Here is a 20,659-nt window from a genome sequence, read left to right on the forward strand (position 1 = left end):
ACTGTGCAAAACTGAAATGCACCACAGGTATGGATGGATAGTATACTTGACGACACAGAGGTAGGTAGAGCAGTGGCCTACTGTACCGTACTGCTATATATTATATACTGGGGGTCAGCAAACTGTGCAAAACTGAAATGCACCACAGGTATGGATGGATAGTATACTTGACGACACAGAGGTAGGTAGAGCAGTGGCCTTCTGTACCGTACTCCTATATATTATATACTGGTGGTCAGCAAAATTATGCACTGTACTCCTACTATATACTACAATGCAGCACAGATATGGAGCATTTTTCAGGCAGAGAACGTATAATACTGGTGGTCACTGGTCAGCAAAACTCTGCACTGTACTCCTCCTATATAATACTGCTGGTCCCCAGTCCCCATAATAAAGCACTGTGAGCACAAATATATGCAGCACACTGAGCACAGATATGGAGCGTTTTTCAGGAAGAGAACGTATAATACTGGTGGTCACTGGTCAGCAAAACTCTGCACTGTACTCCTCCTATATAATACTGCTGGTCCCCAGAATAAAGATATTTGCAGCCCCCTGAAAGTCCTGAAACAAAGTGAGAGGACGCCAGCCACGTCCTCTCACTATCATTTTCAATGCACGAGTGGAAAATGTCGGCGACGCGCGGCTCCTTATATAGAATCTGAATTTCGCGAGAAACCGACAGCGGGATGAAGATGTTTGGGCGCGCTCGGGTTAACCGAGCAATACTGGAGTATCCGAGTATACCTCGGACCCGTGTAAAATGGGTGAAGTTCGGGGGGGTTCGGAATCCGAGGAAACCGAACCCGCTCATCACTAGTAAAAAGACCCCCAAAAAATAAATTTAAATGGTCTGAGGAGAACCAAAAACTTACAAATATGCCATTTACGACACGGAGTGGTAAGGAATAGCTAAGGCCCTGGCTTATGTTCATGACTAGTGGTTCAGCTTCAAATGACGATGGAAGCACACATCCTCACGCTAGAAAAATCAGAAGCATTAAGCTGGCAAAAGCACAGCAAAGATCTGTGCATTCTAAGATGGTATCACAAATCCCAAAGGAGAGTCCAAGTGTGTCGGCGGTTGCGATGCCTGACCTTCCCAACACTGGCTGGGAAGAGGTGGCTCCTTCCACCATTTGCACGCCCTCTCCAAGTGCTGGAAGTACCATCCACAGTCTAGTTTCTGATATTCAAATTGAAGTATACCAGGATGAGGATATGGGTGATGCTGGCGCTGAGGAGGAAGTTGACGATGAGGATTCTGATGGTAATGTGGTTTGTTTAAATCAGGCACCGTAGGAGACAGTTGTTGTCTGTGGGATGAATAAGCCCATTGTGATTCCTGGGCAAAATACCCAAAAAGCCACCTCTTCAATGTGGAATTATTTCTCCAGGTGTCAAGCCGTGTGTTGCCTCTGTCAACCCGTAATAAGTATGAGCATCCTACCTTATACGTCACCTGCTGTGCATTTGTCAGAAGTCATTGTCAAGTTCTGAAACTTTGGAAAAGAGCGTAAGCAGTCCACTGACACCTAAATCCCTTCTTCATCTTGTACCCAATCTCCTGCAAGCCACACCACCAACTCCCTCAACGTCAACTTCCTCCTCAGTAAGGAATGTCAGTAGTCCTGCAGGCCATGTCCCTGGCAAGACTGACGAGTCCTCTCCTAACCGGGATTCCTCCGGAGGATCCTTGAGTGGTACGCCTACTGCTGCTGTTGCTGCCAGTGCTGTTGTTGCTGCTGGGAGTCGATCGTCATCTCAGAGGGGAAGTCGGAAGACCACTTGTACTACTTCAACTAAGCAATTGACTGTCCAACAGTCCTTTGTGAGGAAGATGAAATATGACAGCAGTCATCCTTTTGCAAAGCGGGTAACTGAGGCCTTGACAGCTATGTAGGTGTTAGACGTGCGGCCAGTATCCACCATTGCTCCAGTGGGACTTAGAGAATTGATGGAGGTAGTGTGTCCCCGGTACCAAATCCCATCTAGATTCCACTTCACTAGGCAGGCGATACCGAGACTGTACAGAGACGTCAGAAAAAGTGTCCTCAGTGTCTTAAAAAATGCAGTTTTACCCAGTGTCCACTTAACCATGGACATGTGGATAAGTGGAACAGGGAAGACTAAGGACTATATGACTGTGACAGCCCACTGGGTAGATGTATTGCCCCCCACACTAACAACAGCAGTTGCACCAGTAGCAGCATCTTGCAAACGCCAACTCGTTCCTAGGCAGGCTACGCTATGTATCACAGCTTTCCTTAAGAGACACACCGCTGACAACCTCTTACGGAAACTGAGGGACATCATCGCACAATGGCTTACCCCACTTAGACTCTCCTGGGGATTTGTGATATCGGACAACGCCACCAATATTGTGCGTGCATTACATGTGGGCATATTCTAGCACGTCCCATGTTTTGCACATACAATTAATTTGGTGGCCCTGAATTTTTTGAAAAATGACAGGGGTGTGCAAGAGATGCAGTCGGTGGCCCGAAAAATTGGGTGGTTTGTTTGGGCCCCCACAAAAAAAGAAGCAATTCATCTATCCTTGCAAAAACTGGCTCTACATAGGCAAGATGTCATCCTCATCCTCCGATTCCTCACCCCTTTCAGTGTGCACATCCTCCTCCTCACAGAGATTAATTCATCCCCACTGGAATCCACCATCACAGGTCCCTGTGTACTTTCTGGAGGCAATTGCTGATCAAGGTCTTCCTGGAGGAATTTATACTTCATTTTTATGAACATAATCTTCTCCACATTTTGTGGAAGTAACCTCCTACACCGATCGCTGACAAGGTTACCGGCTGCACTAAACACTCTTTCGGAGTACACACTGGAAGGAAGGCAACTTAGATAAAATAAAGCCAGTTTGTGCAAGGACCTCCAAAGTGCCTCTTTTTCCTGCCAATATACATATGCACTATCTGACATGCCTACTTGGATGCTGTCACCGATATAATCCTCCATCATTCTTTCAATGGTGACAGCATCATATGCAGTGACAGTAGACATGTCAGTAATCATTGGCAGGTCCTTCAGTCGGGACCAGATGTCAACACTTGCTTCTGACTGCCCTACATCACTGCCAGTGGGTAGGATAGCAAATTTTATCCTTTTCCTTGCAGCTTGTGTCTGCTGGAAAGAGAGCTACAACGTAGGCTTTAAACATAGGATCGAGCATGGTGGCCAAAATGTAGTGCTCTGATTTCAACAGATTGACAACCCTTGAATCCTGGAAAAGCGAATGAAGGGCTCCATCCACAAGTCCCACATACTTAGCAGAATTGCTCTGTCCTAGCTCCTCCTTCAATTTCTCTAGCTGCTTCTTCAAAAGCCTGATGAGGGGAATGACCTGACTCAAGCTGGTAGTGACTAAACTGACTTCACTTGTGGCAAGTTCGAAGGGTTGGAGAACCTTGCACAAGACTGAAATCATTCTCCACTGCGCTTGAGTCAGGTGCATTCCACCTACTTTGCTTATACTGTAGGTAGGTGTATAGGCTTGAATGGCCTTTTGCTGCTGCTCCATCCTCTGAAGCATATAGAGTGTTGAATTCCACCTCATTACCAACTCTTGCTTCAGGAGATGGCAGGGCAGGTTCAGGAGAGTTTGCTGGCGCTCTAGTCTTTGGCAAGCAGTGGCTGAATGTTGAAAGTGGGCCGCAATTTTTTTGGCCACCAACAGCATCTCCTGCACACCCATGTCATTTTTCAAAAAATTCTGCACCACCAAATGAATTGTATGTGCAAAATATGGGATGTGCTGGAATTTGCCCAGATGTAATGCACGCACAATATTGGTGGCGTTGTCCAAAATCACAAGTCCCCAAGTGGGGCAAGCCATTGTGCGATGATGTCCCTCAGTTTCCATAAGAGTTTGTCAGTGGTGTGCCTCTTACGGAAACCAGTGATACACAGCATAGCCTGCCTAGGAATGAGTTGGCGTTTGTGAGATGCTGCTACTGGTGCCGCTGCTGTTGTTGCTGTGGGAGGCAATACATCTACCCAGTGAGCTGTCGCAGTCATGTCCTTAGTTTGCCCTGCTCCACTTTTCCACATGTCCATGGTTAAGTGGTCACTTTTCTTAATGTCCCTGTACAGTCTGGGAATCGCTTGCCTAGTGAAGTGGAATCTAGACAGGATTTTGGTATCGGGGATACAGTACGTCCATCAACTGTCTAAATCCCACTGCACTAATGGCAGATACCGAACGCACGTCTAACACCAGCATAGTTGTTATTGCCTCAGTAATCCGCTTTGCAACAGGATGACTGCTGTCATATTTCATCTTCCTTGCAAAGGACTGTTGGACAGTCAATTGCTTCCCCTCTGGGACAACGATCAAATCCCAGTAGCAATAACAGCAGCAGCAGCAGTAGGCGTACCACTCAAGGATCCTCCGGAGGAATCCCGGTTAGGAGAGGACTCGTAAGTCTCGCCAGTGACATGACATATAGGGCCAGTGTAATGTTATTTGAACAGCAACACTCCTATATATTACAGCATACAGCAGTGTTCTTTTAATTTTTTACAGCACCCATGAATTTTTACAACATGCAGGGTCAGCAGCACTCCTATATTTTACAGCATGCAGCAGTGGGTTTTACATTTTTAACAACTGCACCTCTGAATTTTTAAAACATACAGGGCCAGCAGCACCCCTATTTTTTACAGCATACAGAAGTGTGCTTTTAATTTTGAACAACTGCACCTCTGGATTTTTACAAAATGGAGGGCCAGCAGCACCCCTATATTTTACAGCATACAGCAGTGTGATTTTAATTTTTAACTGCACCTCTGAATTTTTACAACATACAGGGCCAGCAGCACCCCTATATTTTACAGCATACAGCATTGTGCTTTTAATTTTTAACAACTGCACCCCTAAATTTTTATAGCATACAGGGCCAATGTAATGTTATTTGAGCAGCAACACCCCTATATTTTACAGCATATAGTAGTGTGCTTTTAATTTTTCACTGCACCCCTGAATTTTTGCAACATACAGGGCAGGCAGCACCCCTATATTTTAAAGCATAAAGGAGGACAGTGCCCCAGCACCCTGTACAACACAGTGACAGCCAGCACAGCAACACCCATGTACAGCTGCAGCACATGAAACACCAGTGACAGCCAGTGACATCCAGGACAGCACCCCTAACACAGCACAGGTACACCACAGTGACTGCAGCAGCACCCCTAGAGAGCACACACTAACCCTACCCAATGCCACCACCCACAGAGAGAGACAGAGGTGAAACTGGCGGCGATGCTCAGCTGTTTATATAGGATCCAAATCCCACAAAAATCCGGCAGCGGGATGATGACCTTTTGCCTCGTTCTGGTTTCTGAGTCTGGTGGGAAGTCCCAAGCCGGGCTCGGATCCGGGTTCGGAGCATGAATTTCACGGGGGTTTGGTTCTCAGGGAACCAAACCCGCTCATCTCTGCTCTCTACAATAGTTCCCAACACATCTCATTTTATTATGTTCTTCATTTAGTTCCTTTCTACTAGGATAAATCAGTTCCTAATGATCTTTTTGCTGGCTTCATATTTAGCTTGTTTAATAGCTTGTCTAATATACCCTCTATCAGTCAGCCGCTAACTTAATAAGACCGATTGGGTATTGTAATCTGATTTGCTTGAACAGTTCTACCTTAGTCTTAAAAACTCCCTGTTGGGGATATCTTTAAGTACTGGTGGGAAGTGTGCACTAATATCATGTTAAACACTATTTGTAGCAGTGGACTTCCTATATAAATATATTGTGATGTTCATCAAATGTAAGTTTTAAGATCAATAAATTCAACCTCTTGATCACTGATCATGTATGTTACTGTAGTTTAAAAATGAAATCATTTAAATGTAAGATTTCAATAAACTTCACAAATATAATGAAGGCAATGCCTGTATAGCAAAGATACACAGATAAATATTGTATATAGGCCCTCATTCCGAGTCGTTCGCTCGGTATATTTCATCGCATCGCAGTGAAATTCCGCTTAGTACGCATGCGCAATATTCGCACTGCGACTGCGCCAAGTAATTTAACAATGAAGATAGTATTTTTACTCACAGCTTTTTCTTCGCTCCGGCGATCGTAATGTGATTGACAGGAAATGGGTGTTACTGGGCGGAAACACGGCGTTTCAGGGGCGTGTGGTTAAAAACGCTACCGTTTCCGGAAAAAACGCAGGAGTGGCCGGAGAAACGGAGGAGTGTCTGGGCGAACGCTGGGTGTGTTTATGACGTCAAACCAGGAACGACAAGCACTGAACTGATCGCAGATGCCGAGTAAGTCTGAAGCTACTCTGAAACTGCTAAGTAGTTTGTAATCGCAATATTGCGAATACATCGTTCGCAATTTTAAGAAGCTAAGATTCACTCCCAGTAGGCGGCGGCTTAGCGTGTGTAACTCTGCTAAAATCGCCTTGCGAGCGATCAACTCGGAATGAGGGCCATAGACCTCATTGGCTTCACTAAACATAGAAACATAGGATTTGATGGCAGATACTAACCACTTGGCACATCTAGTCTGTCTCTATTCTATAGACCATAGGCAATATGTAATAACTTTCAAGATGCAGACTGTTTGGGAATTTATTTGAGTCTGCTCATATTTTTAAAGCGGCAATCAGTTACATGGCAAAACTGACCTGGTTTGGGCAGACTTGCAGAAAGTCCAAAAGAGCCTGCATCTCACATGCTATTACATATTGCCCCATTTCTCTCATCCTCCAGCTTAAATACAAATTTGCATACATTGGGGTGCAAGCTGCGCCCATCGCAGTCCCTTGGCCTGGCCAGTTGATATGAAAAAATTATAGGTCTACAGTATACACACTGGGCGATATTGTAAACGATATCACTCTGGAAGGTAAAGATGAGCAATATTGTTTACAATATCGCCTAGTGTGTATGCACCTTTAGGCTTGCAGTACTGATATGTGATAATCATCATTATCATCATCAGCACATGTCTTTACTGGTTACTGCTGTATAGTATAAAAAGAATACATAAATAAATACATAAATAAGAAAAGCTTGTCTACTACTCTAAAATGATTAGTCATCATTTCCAGGGCTATATCATGGGCTGCTTACCACCAATACAGGGTGACAATGAGAGTGGGGTCCTCCTGGCTGCTCACACTAAAACAGGAACATTTGTAAACTAGGGTACCCCATTCATACTGTGATGCCAGTCCCAGCCTAGTCAATAAAGGGGGCATTTCCTGGTAGAATTACATTCTAAAATATGCATGTGGCACCCCTAGAGCAAATCAGCCCATAGATGAAAGGTATTAATGAAAGAAGCGTATAAAATATTAAGTAAATTTGAGGAAATACAAGTCTTATCAAGCCCTGTCAGCCATTAACTGTTTTGTTATGATGGCACTTGTAGAATCAGTGCTATTCTGTATGGACTTTGTTCCATACATGTTTTTCCCCCCAACCTGAATCCCCTAAGTAATTCATTTTTGTGCATAGTTATGTTCTGCTTGCAATGTTTGCCCTCCTATATTTGCTTTTAACTGGCGATTGTTACAGTACTTTTAGAAATACATTACATTTTAGAAATATATACAATTATTCCTCTTTTTTTATATACATTTTGATTATTGATGACTGCCATATCTTTATTCCAGCTGCATCAACACACACTTAGAAAGTATCTTGGTGCTGCCACATGCTTACATTGCACCAGAGACTCAAATACCATTGAGACTGCAAGTGCATTGCACCAGGGCCCCTGAGGATTAAGGGGTCCACTGCTGCCCAGACCAGCAATGAGTTATCCCTTGCCAACCTCAACCCCCCCCCCCCCCACACCAACCATTTTGAGCATGACAGATGAATGGACCAAGGCGGACAGCATGAGCTCCACTGGCTAAGGGACCTGCCCCTTACTTTAGGGAAGCAGGGCTGACCTTGTGTGTGCTGAGCTGATAGAGGAGTCCTGCCACCTATCAGCACCAATGATAACAGCCACATATTGCCTCTAATTAATAGACCATGGTACATTTGGATTCACTGCTGCCTATGGATAACAGGCAGCTCACACCCAATGTAACTGCCACTTTCAGAGCCTGCCTGAGGAAATAACAAGGGGTGGTGGCCCCAGTCACAGACAGAGCAGAAGTCGCTGTGTTCCTTCCCCCACCAAGGTACATGCCCTGTTCTCCACTCCATGCAGACATTGTGCTTGTACCCCTGTCACCTACTGTCTCTCCCTGTCACACACTGCCTTCTGCTGTCACCATCTGCATCTCTATGTTACCCTCTGCCTCCCCGTGCCTTATGCTTTCACCTTCTGCCTCTCCCTGTCACCCACTGCCATGTGGCATATTGTGAACTTGGGTTGGAGGAGGGGGACCCAAACTATATTTTTGCATCTGGGCCCTCTACTCACAACTTCCGCCACTGGATTGCAGTGTTTTTGTTTTTGTTTTTTGTTTCACATATGAAAATATACACAATATGCTACAATTTTGTTGCAGTAATTTTTCTTCTATGTTCTCAAAGAAAAATGGTGGCCTGCTCTAAACTTACAGATGTGAAAGCAAATGTAAAGTGATTTTTATCATAAGATATATATATATATATATATATATATATATATATATATATATATAAAACAGCAATTCAGGCAGCACTCCTGTTTAGCTGTAATGTTCCCCGGTGCTAACTGTAGGTCTCCCTGGCAGGGGATCCAAATATATTGTGTAAATTTCGGCTGCACACAGGTAATGAAGATTAAAGAAAGCAGTTTCTTATCAATGTTTCAATGTTTACTTCATCGTCATCCTGATGACGATGAATTATACATCAAAACGTTGATAAGAAACTGCTTTCTTGCATCTTCATTACCTGTGTGTGTGTGTGTATATATATATATATATATATATATATATATATAAAAGAACAGAAAAAAAGAAGGCGCATATGTGAGTATAGTATGAAATCTTTACTGATAAAAAAGTACAAGCTCACGTACATCGAAGTAAAATAATACCAGCTCCCGTCTCGAATACCCCGCAAGAATGCCTCCGGATCGCACCTAGCAGTGCTTCAGACAGGGAAACTTCAGCGGCCCTCGTTCAGCTGCGCTTACGTCCAAGCACCGAATCACAGTGCATGCGGCTGTTCATGCGCATGCACTGTGCATGCGCTAAACGAACAGCCGCATGCACTGTGATTCGGTGCTTGGACGTAAGCGCAGCTGAACGAGGGCCGCTGAAGTTTCCCTGTCTGAAGCACTGCTAGGTGCGATCCGGAGGCATTTTTGCAGGGTATTCGAGACGGGAGCTGGTATTATTTTACTTCGATGTACGTGAGCTTGTACTTTTTTATCAGTAAAGATTTCATACTATACTCACATATGCGCCTTCCTTTTTTCTGTTCTTTTACATGTATTTAGCCGGCAGATCGGCTTTTCAGGAACTGGCAGCATTTACATCAATTAAAAAGGAATGATTATGTTCGATTCGAACTGAACTGAGAGAAAATAAGATTTTACTCACCGGTAAATCTATTTCTCGTAGTCCGTAGTGGATGCTGGGCACTCCGTAAGGACCATGGGGAATAGCGGCTCCGCAGGAGACTGGGCACAACTAAAGAAAGCTTTAGGTCACCTGGTGTGCACTGGCTCCTCCCACTATGACCCTCCTCCAAGCCTCAGTTAGGACACTGTGCCCGGACGAGCTGACATAATAAGGAAGGATTTTGAATCCCGGGTAAGACTCATACCAGCCACACCAATCACACCGTATAACTCGTGATACTATACCCAGTTAACAGTATGAATATAACTGAGCCTCTCAACAGATGGCTCAACAATAACCCTTTAGTTAGGCAATAACTATATACAAGTATTGCAGACAATCCGCACTTGGGATGGCCGCCCAGCATCCACTACGGACTACGAGAAATAGATTTACCGGTGAGTAAAATCTTATTTTCTCTGACGTCCTAGTGGATGCTGGGAACTCCGTAAGGACCATGGGGATTATACCAAAGCTCCCAAACGGGCGGGAGAGTGCGGATGACTCTGCAGCACCGAATGAGAGAACTCCAGGTCCTCCTCAGCCAGGGTATCAATTTTGTAGAATTTAGCAAACGTGTTTGCCCCTGACCAAGTTGCAGCTCGGCAAAGTTGGAAAGCCGAGACCCCTCGGGCAGCTGCCAAAGATGAGCCCACCTTCCTTGTGGAATGGGCTTTTACAGATTTTGGCTGCGGTAGTCCAGCCGCAGAATGCGCCAGCTGAATTGTGCTACAAATCCAGCGAGCAATAGTCTGCTTAGAAGCAGGAGCACCCAGTTTGCTGGGTGCATACAGGATAACAGCGAGTCAGTTCTCCTGACTCTAGCCGTCCTGGAAACATAATTTTTCAAGGGCCTGACTACGTCCAGTAACTTGGAATCCTCCAAGTCCCTAGTAGCCGCAGGCACTACAATAGTTGGTTCAAGTGAAAAGCTGATAACACCTTAGGGAGAAACTGGGGACGAGTCCTCAATTCTGCCCTATCCATATGGAAAATCAGATAAGGACTTTTATATGACAAAGCCGCCAATTCTGATACACGCCTGGCCGAAGCCAAGGCCAATAACATGACCACTTTCCGCGTGAGATATTTTAGATCCACGGTTTTTAGTGGCTCACACCAATGTGATTTTAAGAAACTCAACACCACGTTGAGAACCCAAGGTGCCACTGGAGGCACAACCGGGGGCTGAATATGCAGCACTCCTTTTACAATGTCTGAACTTCAGGTACTGAAGCTAGTTCTTTTTGGAAGAAAATCGACAGAGCCGAGATCTGTACCTTAATGGAGCCTAATTTTAGGCCCATAGACACTCCTGCTTGTAGGAAATGCAGAAATCGACCTAGTTGAAATTCCTCTGTTGGGGCCTTTTTGGCCTTACACCAAGCAACATATTTTCGCCATAAGCGGTGATAATGTTTTGCAGTTACATCTTTCCTGGCTTGAATCAGCGTAGGAATTACTTCCTCCGGAATGCCCTTTTCCTTTAGGATCCGGCGTTCAACCGCCATGCCGTCAAAACGTAGCCGCGGTAAGTCTTGGAACAGACAGGGCCCCTGCTGCCGCAGGTCCTGTCTGAGCGGCAGAGGCCATGGGTCCTCTGATATAATTTCTTGAAGTTCTGGGTACCAAGCTCTTCTTGGCCAATCCGGAACCACGAGTATCGTTCTTACTCCTCGCCTTCCTATTATTCTCAGTACCTTTTGTATGAGAGGCAGAGGGAGGAACACATAAACCGACTGGTACACCCACGGTGTTACCAGAGCGTCCACAGCTATCGCCTGAGGGTCCTTTGACCTGGCGCAATATCTTTTATAGCTTTTTGTTGAGGCGGGACGCCATCATGTCCACCTGTGGCCTTTCCCAATGGTGTACAATCCTTTGGAAGACTTCTGGATGAAATCCCCACTCTCCCGGGTGGAGGTCGTGTCCGCTGAGAAGATCTGCTTCCCAGTCGTCCACTCCGGGAATGAACACTGCTGACAGTGTTAACACATGATTTTCCGCCCATCGGAGAATCCTTGTGGCTTCTGCCATCGCCATCCTGCTTCTTGTGCCGCCCCGTTGGTTTACATGGGCGACTGCCGTGATGTTGTCTGATTGGATCAGTACCGGCTGGTTTTGAAGCAGAGGCCTTGCCTGACTCAGGGCATTGTAAATGGCCCTCAGTTCCAGAATATTTATGTGTAGGGAAGTCACTTGACTTGACCAAAGTCCCTGGAAGTTTTTTCCCTGTGTGACTGCCCCCCAGCCTCAAAGGCTGGCATCCATGGTCACTAGGACCTAGTCCTGTATGCCGAACCTGCGGCCCTCTTGCATGGAACCTGCCGAATGGTATTGCTTCGTAGGAAGCTACCATTTTTTCCCAGGACTCACGTGCAATGATGCACCGATACCTGTTTTTGCTTCAGGAGGTCTCTGACTAGAGATGACAGTTCCTTGGCTTTCTCCTCCGGGAGAAACACTTATTTCTGTTCTGTGTCCAGAACCATCCCCAGGAACAGTAGACGTATCGTAGGAACCAGCTGTGACTTTGGACTGTTTGGAATTCAACCGTGCTGTTGTAGCACTTTCCAAAACAGTGCTACCCCGACTAGCAACTGCTCCTTGGACCTTGCCCTTATAAGGATATTGTCCAAGTACGGGATAATTAAAACTCCCTTTTTTTGAAGGAGTATCATCATTTTGGCCATTACCTTGGTAAACACCCTCGGTGCCATGTACAGTCCAAACGGCAGTGTCTGGACTTGGCAATGGTAATCCTGTACCACAAATCTGAGGTACTCCTGGCGAGGATGGTAAATGGGGACATGCAGGTAAGCATCCTTGATGTCCCGGGATCCCATGTAATCCCCCTCGTCCAGGCTTGCAATAACCGCCCTGAGCGATTCCATCTTGAACTTGAATTTTTTTTTTTTTTATGTATGTGTTCAAGGATTTTAAATATAAAATGGGTCACACCGAACCATGCGGTTTCGGTACCCCAAACCGTGTGGAACAGTAACCCCGTCCTTGTTGAAGTAGGGGCACCTTGAGTATTACCTGCTGGGAATACAGCTTATTAATTGCCTCTAGCGCAGCCTCCCTGCCTGAGGGAGTTGTTGGCAAGGCATATTTGAGGAAACGGCGGGAGGGAGACATCTCGAATTCCAGCTTGTACCCCTGAAATACTACTTGAATGAAACAGGGATCCACCTGTGAGCGAGCCCACTGATCGCTGAAATTTTTGAGACGGCCCCCCACCGTACCTGGCTACACCTGTGGAGCCCCCGCGTCATGCTGTGGACTCAGAGGAAGCGAGAGAAGAATTTTGATTCTGGGAACAGGCTGACTGGTGCAGCTTTTTCCCTCTCCCCATGTCTCTGTACAGAAAGGAAGCGCCTTTGACCCGCTTGCTTTTCTGAAGCCGAAAGGACTGTACCTGATAATACAGTGCTTTCTTAGTCTGTGAGGAAACCTGAGGTAATGGATACGAGGTCCCAGAGACCATCCCCAAATAATTCCTCACCCTTATAAGGCAGAGTCTCTATGCGCCTTTTAAAGTCAGCATCACCTGTCCAGTGACAGGTCTCTAATACCCTCCTGACAGAATGGTCATTACATTCATTTTGGATGCCAGCCGGCAAAATATCCCTCTGTGCATCCCTCATATATAAGACGACGTCTTTAATATGTTCTCATGTGTGACAGGGTCACCGACCACGCTGCAGCAGCACGATCTGCAGGTCTCAGTCTAGTACCTGAGTGTGTAAATACAGACTTCAGGATAGCCTCCTGCTTTTTATCAACAGGTACCTTCAAAGTGGCCGTTCCTAAAACGGCAGTGCCACCTTTTTTGACAACCGTGTGAGCGCCTTATCCACCCTAGGGGATATCTCCCAGCGTAACTTATCCTCTGGCGGGAAAGGGTACGCCATCAGTAACTTTTTAGAAATTACCAGTTTCTTATCGGAGGGAACCCACGCTTTTCACACACTTCATTCATTCATCTGATGGGGGAACAAAACACTGCCTGCTTTTTCTCCCAAAACATAAAACCCTTTTTTTTTAGTGGTACTTGGGTTAATGTCAGAAATGTGTAACACATTTTTTATTGCCGGGATTAAGTCACGGATGTTCCTAGTGGATTGTGTATATGTCTCAACCTTGTCGACACTGGAGTCAGACTCCGTGTCGACATCTGTGTCTGCCATCTGAGTGAGCGGGTGTTTTTTTGAGCCCCTGATGGCCTTTGAGACGCCTGGGCAGGCGCGGACTGAGAAGCCGGCTGTCCCACAGCTGTTACGTCATCCACCCTTTTATGTAAGGAGTTGACACTGTCGGTTAATACCTTTCACCTAACCATCCACTCTGGTGTCGGCCCCACAGGGGGCGACATCACATTTATCGGCATCTGCTCCGTCACCATATAAGCCTCCTCATTAAACATGTCGACACAGCTGTACCGACACACCGCACACACACAGGGAATGCTCTGACTGAGGACAGGACCCCACAAAGCCCTTTGGGGAGACAGAGAGAGAGTATGCCAGCACACACCAGAGCGCTATATAATGTGGGGATTAACACTATAAATGAGTGAAATTTCCCCAATAGCTGCTTGTATATATAATATTGCGCCTAAATTTAGTGCCCCCCCTCTCTTTTTAACCCTTTGAGCCTGAAAACTACAGGGGAGAGCCTGGGGAGCTTTCTTCCAGCTGCACTGTGAAGAGAAAATGGCGCCAGTGTGTCTGAGGGAGATAGCTCCGCCCCTTTTTCGCTGACTTTTCTCCCGCTTTTTTCTGGATTCTGGCAGGGGTATTTACCACATATATAGCCTCTGGGGCTATATATTGTGGTATTTTTGCCAGCCAAGGTGTTAATATTGCTGCTCAGGGCGCCCCCCCCCCCCAGCGCCCTTCACCCTCAGTGACCGGAGTGTGAGGTGTACATGAGGAGCAATGGCGCACAGCTGCAGTGCTGTGCGCTACCTTGGTGAAGACTGATGTCTTCTGCCGCCGATTTTCCGGACCTCTTCTTGCTTCTTGCTCTGTAAGGGGGACGGCGGCGCGGCTCCGGGACCGAACACCAAGGACTGGGCCTGCGGTCGATCCCTCTGGAGCTAATGGTGTCCAGTAGCCTAAGAAGCCCAATCCAGCTGCAAGCAGGCGAGTTCGCTTCTTCTCCCCTTAGTCCCTCGCTGCAGTGAGCCTGTTGCCAGCAGGTCTCACTGAAAATAAAAAACCTAAATCTATACTTTCTTTCTAAGGGCTCAGGAGAGCCCCTAGTGTGCATCCAACCTCGGCCGGGCACAAAATCTAACTGAGGCTTGGAGGAGGGTCATAGTGGGAGGAGCCAGTGCACACCAGGTGACCTAAAGCTTTCTTTAGTTGTGCCCAGTCTCCTGCGGAGCCGCTATTCCCCATGGTCCTTACGGAGTGCCCAGCATCCACTAGGACGTCAGAGAAATATCCTATGCGCAGTTAATAATTGTGGTAAATATATATATATATATATATATTATAATATACTGAAGGTGATTGTCTATCCTGCACTTAAATCTGTTTTTCATTTCTTTTCTTTTTTTTGCCTTTTTGAGCTTCTTATTCCAACACAGATCTTTCCTCCATATATCTGGTCAAGTCAAGTCCAAAGTCACTGTATCACATGATGATGTACCACTCTAACACTATCTATGCGTGCTGGCAATTCTTACCACAAGCTGTAAGGTACTGTCTGTAAAAACAAGATATACCATGTCATATTTTTATTGAAGTTCAAATGTGCTGATTTACATGGATTTGATGTGAATGTACGTATACTGAGGGGATGCAATCAATTCATTGGCTGTCGGGATCCCGGAGGTCAGGATACTGACACTGGAATCCCGGCACGTAGGGACTAGCCTCACTTGTGCGTGTCCACGACACCCATAGAGTGAGAATAGAACCTGTGGTGAATGTAGTGAGCCACCGAGCCTGCAGCCTGGCAAGCATAGCGAACCTGCAAGGGGACTCATACCGCTTGCCCTGCTGTCGGCATTCTGGTGGGCGTGATGCAGCTTTTGGGGTCTTGACAGCCTGCTATCCTGCCTGCATGGAAAATAGTATGTACTCCATACTGAGAACCTGCATTGATAATGTCTAGCTCCTTTCAAAGTATTTCATCCGGTAGTTATCATGTGTTTCTCATTAATTTTTCTTTCAAAGGTCATAACCATCGATTTTAGTTTGACACATTGGGAGTTATTCTATAAAAATAATTTACAGGGTTTAAAATATGTTTGAGTAAATTTGTATAAAAGAGTACTGTAGATATAGTGGCTACTGTATGCCATTTACTTTTTTCACTTGTGTGGTAAACGGGCCTGAATCAGAGACAGGCAAGGTTTCTCTGCACCCTAGGCAAAATTTATAACAACAGCCACAAACCGACGCCCCTCAGGTGAAAGTTCTGGTGTCTTAGAAGTAGCACAGCTGCCAATGTCAAATAGAGAACGGCCCCTACAAAAAAAATAAAAAAACAATATATAAAGAAATTAGCAATTAACAAGTATTCTTGGGACCCCAGGTAGACTGTAGTGAAGTGTGTGTTGGGGAATCATGTCAGATTATAAAACACTACAGTAGCTGAATGTGGTTCCAATGCCTCTTACCCCCCCCCCCCCCTCCTCCCCCTATACCTCAGAGCATGTATCTCACTAAAATACACTTTTCCCGAACATGATGTCACTGTGAGTCACCAGGTACCTAAGTGCCCTTCCACACAGACACCTCAAGCAACAGCTTCCCTCCTTGGTAAGACTCCTTCCCCTCTACTTATCTCATCTTTAGTTCAGGGGTACAGTTGATGTCAGTGTTGATAGAGGATGAGGTTTCAATCTCTGGAAGCCTAGGACTGCCTTGGGGACTGTCTGCCACATCCGCCTGTCTCTTACTACACTGTCACTCCAACACAGGAGGGCCGGGCTGCCTGTGGTGACCAGCAGCAGTTGTGGCTTGAGGAGGGATGTCCATCTAGATTGACAGACAGTCAGCAGCATTCAAGGCTGAGGGGCCAGGCTGTCAGACATGTGAGCAGTGGATGCAGCTCAGGTACCAGGGAATCTCTCCTGACACTCACAACATCTCCTACCATGGGACACCCAGCGGTGACAGTGCAGGATCTCCGGAGTCGGTCATGTGACAGGTACCTCAGACCTGTACCATGCAGACCCACTCCTTTTATATGGATCTTTCGGATGTCTCTGCCTGACAGGATTGTAGGGCTGATATTTATACAGTCTAAAGACAAGAAACATCCTTTTTTGCTATGTGGCTCAGTGGAGCCCTTCAGTGGCTGGTGTCCTAGGCAGCTGTCTGAAGCTGCCTAATGGCAGTGCCTGCCCCTGTTCAGGTATGGTCGCAAACTCTATTTTTATGCAGATGAGCGATTATCATCTGACTGTACATGCATCTAAGCTGGACTTGTGCATGCACCACAATGCGTTGCAATGGCGTTTGCAGTGAGGATTTATTCACAAAATGATTGACAGGTAGGGGCCATTTGGTGGAGTGATGGTAAAGACGCAAATGTATCGTGACCATTTTTGGAGTATGTCCCAGCCAGTGACTGTAATCTCATACGCAGCTGCAATGTCTACAGCATCTCAATTTCTGCAGCCATGCTGCGCAACCATAGGGCTAATCCAAATTAATAAACAACTGATTTCTGGCGGACACTGTGTGGATAAGATGATGTGATCGGTAATTCACTGCTAAAACCTTTTCTTTATGTACATTGTGCTGCAGTCCCATCTTTGTTGACTGGAGAGCTGCATGCTAATATCTTTAGAGTCATCTTTGCATTTTCTAGAAGTCAAAAGGGGTTATTCAGACTTGATCGCTCGCTCGTGTTTTTTTTCAGTCCTGCGTTTGCATAGTCGCTGCCCATCGGGGAGTGTATTTTAGCTGTACAAGTGTGATATCGCATGTGCAGCCGAGTGGTACAAAAAAACTTTGTGCAGTTTCTGAGTTCCCCAGAACTTAACGATGCAACCAAACAGGGGTGACTCAGCACCAGGGAAATAATTTTAGTGAAATTATTAATACCAGAAGGGGACAATAAACTAGACTTATGTCACTATTGCTGTGTCCAATTTGGTGGTGCGTCCAGAGTCAGAAACCGTGTGTAGACAGTATAGTAGAAAAAAAGATGACTCTTGTGTGGGCGCACTCTTGAATAACGGTAAATACCATAAAATACCATATAGTTGGTTGGTACTTTGGGGCAGATGTATTAAGCCTGCAGTAGTGATAAAGTGGAAGGTGATAACGCACCAGCCAGTTAGCTCCTAAAGGTGTCCATACATCTGCAATCACAATTTATTGTTTCACAGATCCTGAGATTATTTTCAGAATTATTGTTTTTACAATCCATCTGACTTTGCCCATACATTACAGATATTTTTCAGTGATTTGCAGATCATTTTCAGTTAAACAGATCTGCCACTCTTGTAAGACTTATCATTTACTAGAAACGGTCAGCAGATTTTTTGGTTGTTGCCCATACACTAGCAATCTACAGTCCAAAATGATTGGTAAAATTCAACATGTTGAAAAACCTGATTTAACAATCGCAATTGATTTGTGCGATCTGTGAACCCCATACATTGCAGATTTATTGACACAATCGTCTGGAAATTGCTCAGAAAAAGTGAATGTTTTGTACGCGTTACCAAGCATAATTTGATTTCACAACTGTCATCACAGATGTTGAATTGGACAACAGAGTCCCTCATAATAACCTGCATATAAGGAAGTTATTTGAGAGTTGAAGATTTATAAAAATCTGTCTTGTAACTGTGCTGTATGTGTTCTCTCTCTCTCCCCCTGACCCTCTCTATCTCTTCCTATTCCAACAATTTCTTCCCTCCTCTGATTAACCCTAACCCTCCCTTCCTCACTGCCTAAACCTAACCTTCCCCACAAGGTGCCTAACCCTTACCTCCCTCTGCCTGTGCCTAACCCTAACCCTCCCTCCCCATTCCCTAACACTAATGTTCATGTGTGTGTACCCTAAGCCTAAACTCCCTTCTGCTGCCTAAACCAAACCCCCCCCCCCCCCCCCCCCCACACCGGAAGGACGGCAGTGCGTCCTGCTGTCAGGACGTTTGGGATGCCTGTTGTCAGTATTTTGATGCTGGCATCCCGTTTGGTGTTGGTATATTGACACTGGGATTGTGTCCTCCCTTGGGTTCCCGGTGTCGGTATATCGACCACCGGGATCCCGTTTGTTGCAAGCTACATGCTTCCCCTTTGCAGACAGAACCTGAAACTCTTTAGAGTTGGTGGGAATGGTCACTGATCACTGTTACTATCAGAGCTACAAGTATCAGATCACTGGGGCTTCCACATTTTAATACAAAAATATCATACCCCAAAGTTGGTCATCTACTACTATGCAGATGACACCAAGGAAGTTGTGAGGGCCACCGCTCTATGGGGTCTATTTAGAATAGTAAGCATTGGGGAGATATAAAGTACCAACCAGGTTGGCCAATCCCGGGCCATTTTTTCATTCCCGGGAATCAGGATTGAAAAATGATCAATTCGGGATTTCGGGATTGGAAGATCCAATCCCGTGATTGAATCCTGGCCAAATTTAGTCCGGGATCCCGATCCAGGGATTGGCCACCCTAGTACCAACCAAACAGTTCCTATTTGTCATTCTTCAAACACAGCCTGTAACATGGCAGTTAGGAGATGATTGGCTGGTACTTTATCTCTGAACCATAGAAGGCTATGGGGTAACAGCTCACCACAATTTTTTTTTATTGAGACATTGCAATCAGTGTATTATTTGACAATACAAAGCAAACATTATTAATATGTGTGGACATAATGACAACGGTGTGTTAAAATACAATGTTAGTGAATATGGCCACACGCAGACCAAGAGGACATACAAAAATAATTCTATCCTCACAAAGTAACTGAAAACAGTGAAGATGTGTATTAACATTTGAAAAAGAAAATACAAAATGGTAGCAATTAAATCGGATTTTTTTAAAGCAAAGCCCCCCTGACCCGATAGCTGATACTAATGTTGAATAATCAATGATCTTTTCACGACACATTTCATTCAAGGAATTTTACTATAATAGTTACAGCTTAATGCTGCTTATTTTCTTTATGGTATTTATATGCAATGTTTTATAGTCTTGTGAGAAGAAAAGTTATTTCTCCTTATTTGTACTTTGCAATTTTGCTGCTGAGATGTTCAGATGTGTGAGAACTTAATCTTTCCACCTTGGATGTTTAGGAGTTGTTTTGTGGCTTTAAAAGATTACTACAATATGGGGCCAAAATCATTTTCTAAAAGACACATTTCAAGGTCTCCACTCACTTTGGTAAATAGTACCCTAACTTATTTTTTTTAAACACTGCATATATGCAACTAAACAGAATCAAAATATGCTTCCTATAGCCAATGCATTTCATGGTTTAGACCAGTGGTTCTCAACCGCGTTCCTCAAGTATCCCCAACAGTTCATGTTTTCCAGGTCTCCTCACAGGATTGCAAGTGAAATAATTTGCTTCACTGTGGGTCTTTTAAAATGTGTCAGTGAGTAATGAATACACCTGTGCACCTGCTAGGTGACCTAGAAACATGAACTGTTGGGGGTACTTGAGGATAGAGGTTGAGAACTACTGGTTTAGACCAGGCATTCCCAACCTCGGTCCTCAAGGCACACAAATGGTTAAATAAAAATAACGGAAGCTCTAAATAAGTCACCTGTGCTTAAGCATGGATATCACTAAAATCTGGACTGTTAGTGTGCCTTGAGGGCCGAGGTTGGGAATGCCTGGTTTAGACAATAAATATTTGTGTGTGATGGGGCAATTGTATAATCACTTTGCCACTGCTAATGTCCGTTCTGAGCATCAGAAAAACTATTTTGATAAATTGTTTCATTTTCTTAACCCTTATACTGAAGGGAAATTATTTTTGCTAGATAATTTCAGTATTGCTGTACAGTAGATCCTATACCCCTTTTCCACTATATCTGCTTCCAACACTACAATATGCCATAGATGCCCCAAAAATAATACTTTAGTGGCCACATTTTAGTTT

The 20,659-nt window shown here is 45.1% G+C and overlaps 1 pseudogene; it reads left to right on the forward strand.

Annotated features, from left to right (window-relative positions):
* The window catches only part of LOC135018316 (acetylserotonin O-methyltransferase-like), a 175,759-nt pseudogene that overhangs the window by 61,410 nt on the left and 93,690 nt on the right, over window positions 1-20,659 (forward strand).

The sequence above is a fragment of the Pseudophryne corroboree genome, chromosome 2 (assembly GCF_028390025.1).
Source record: "Pseudophryne corroboree isolate aPseCor3 chromosome 2, aPseCor3.hap2, whole genome shotgun sequence".
Taxonomy (NCBI): Eukaryota; Metazoa; Chordata; class Amphibia; order Anura; family Myobatrachidae; genus Pseudophryne; species Pseudophryne corroboree.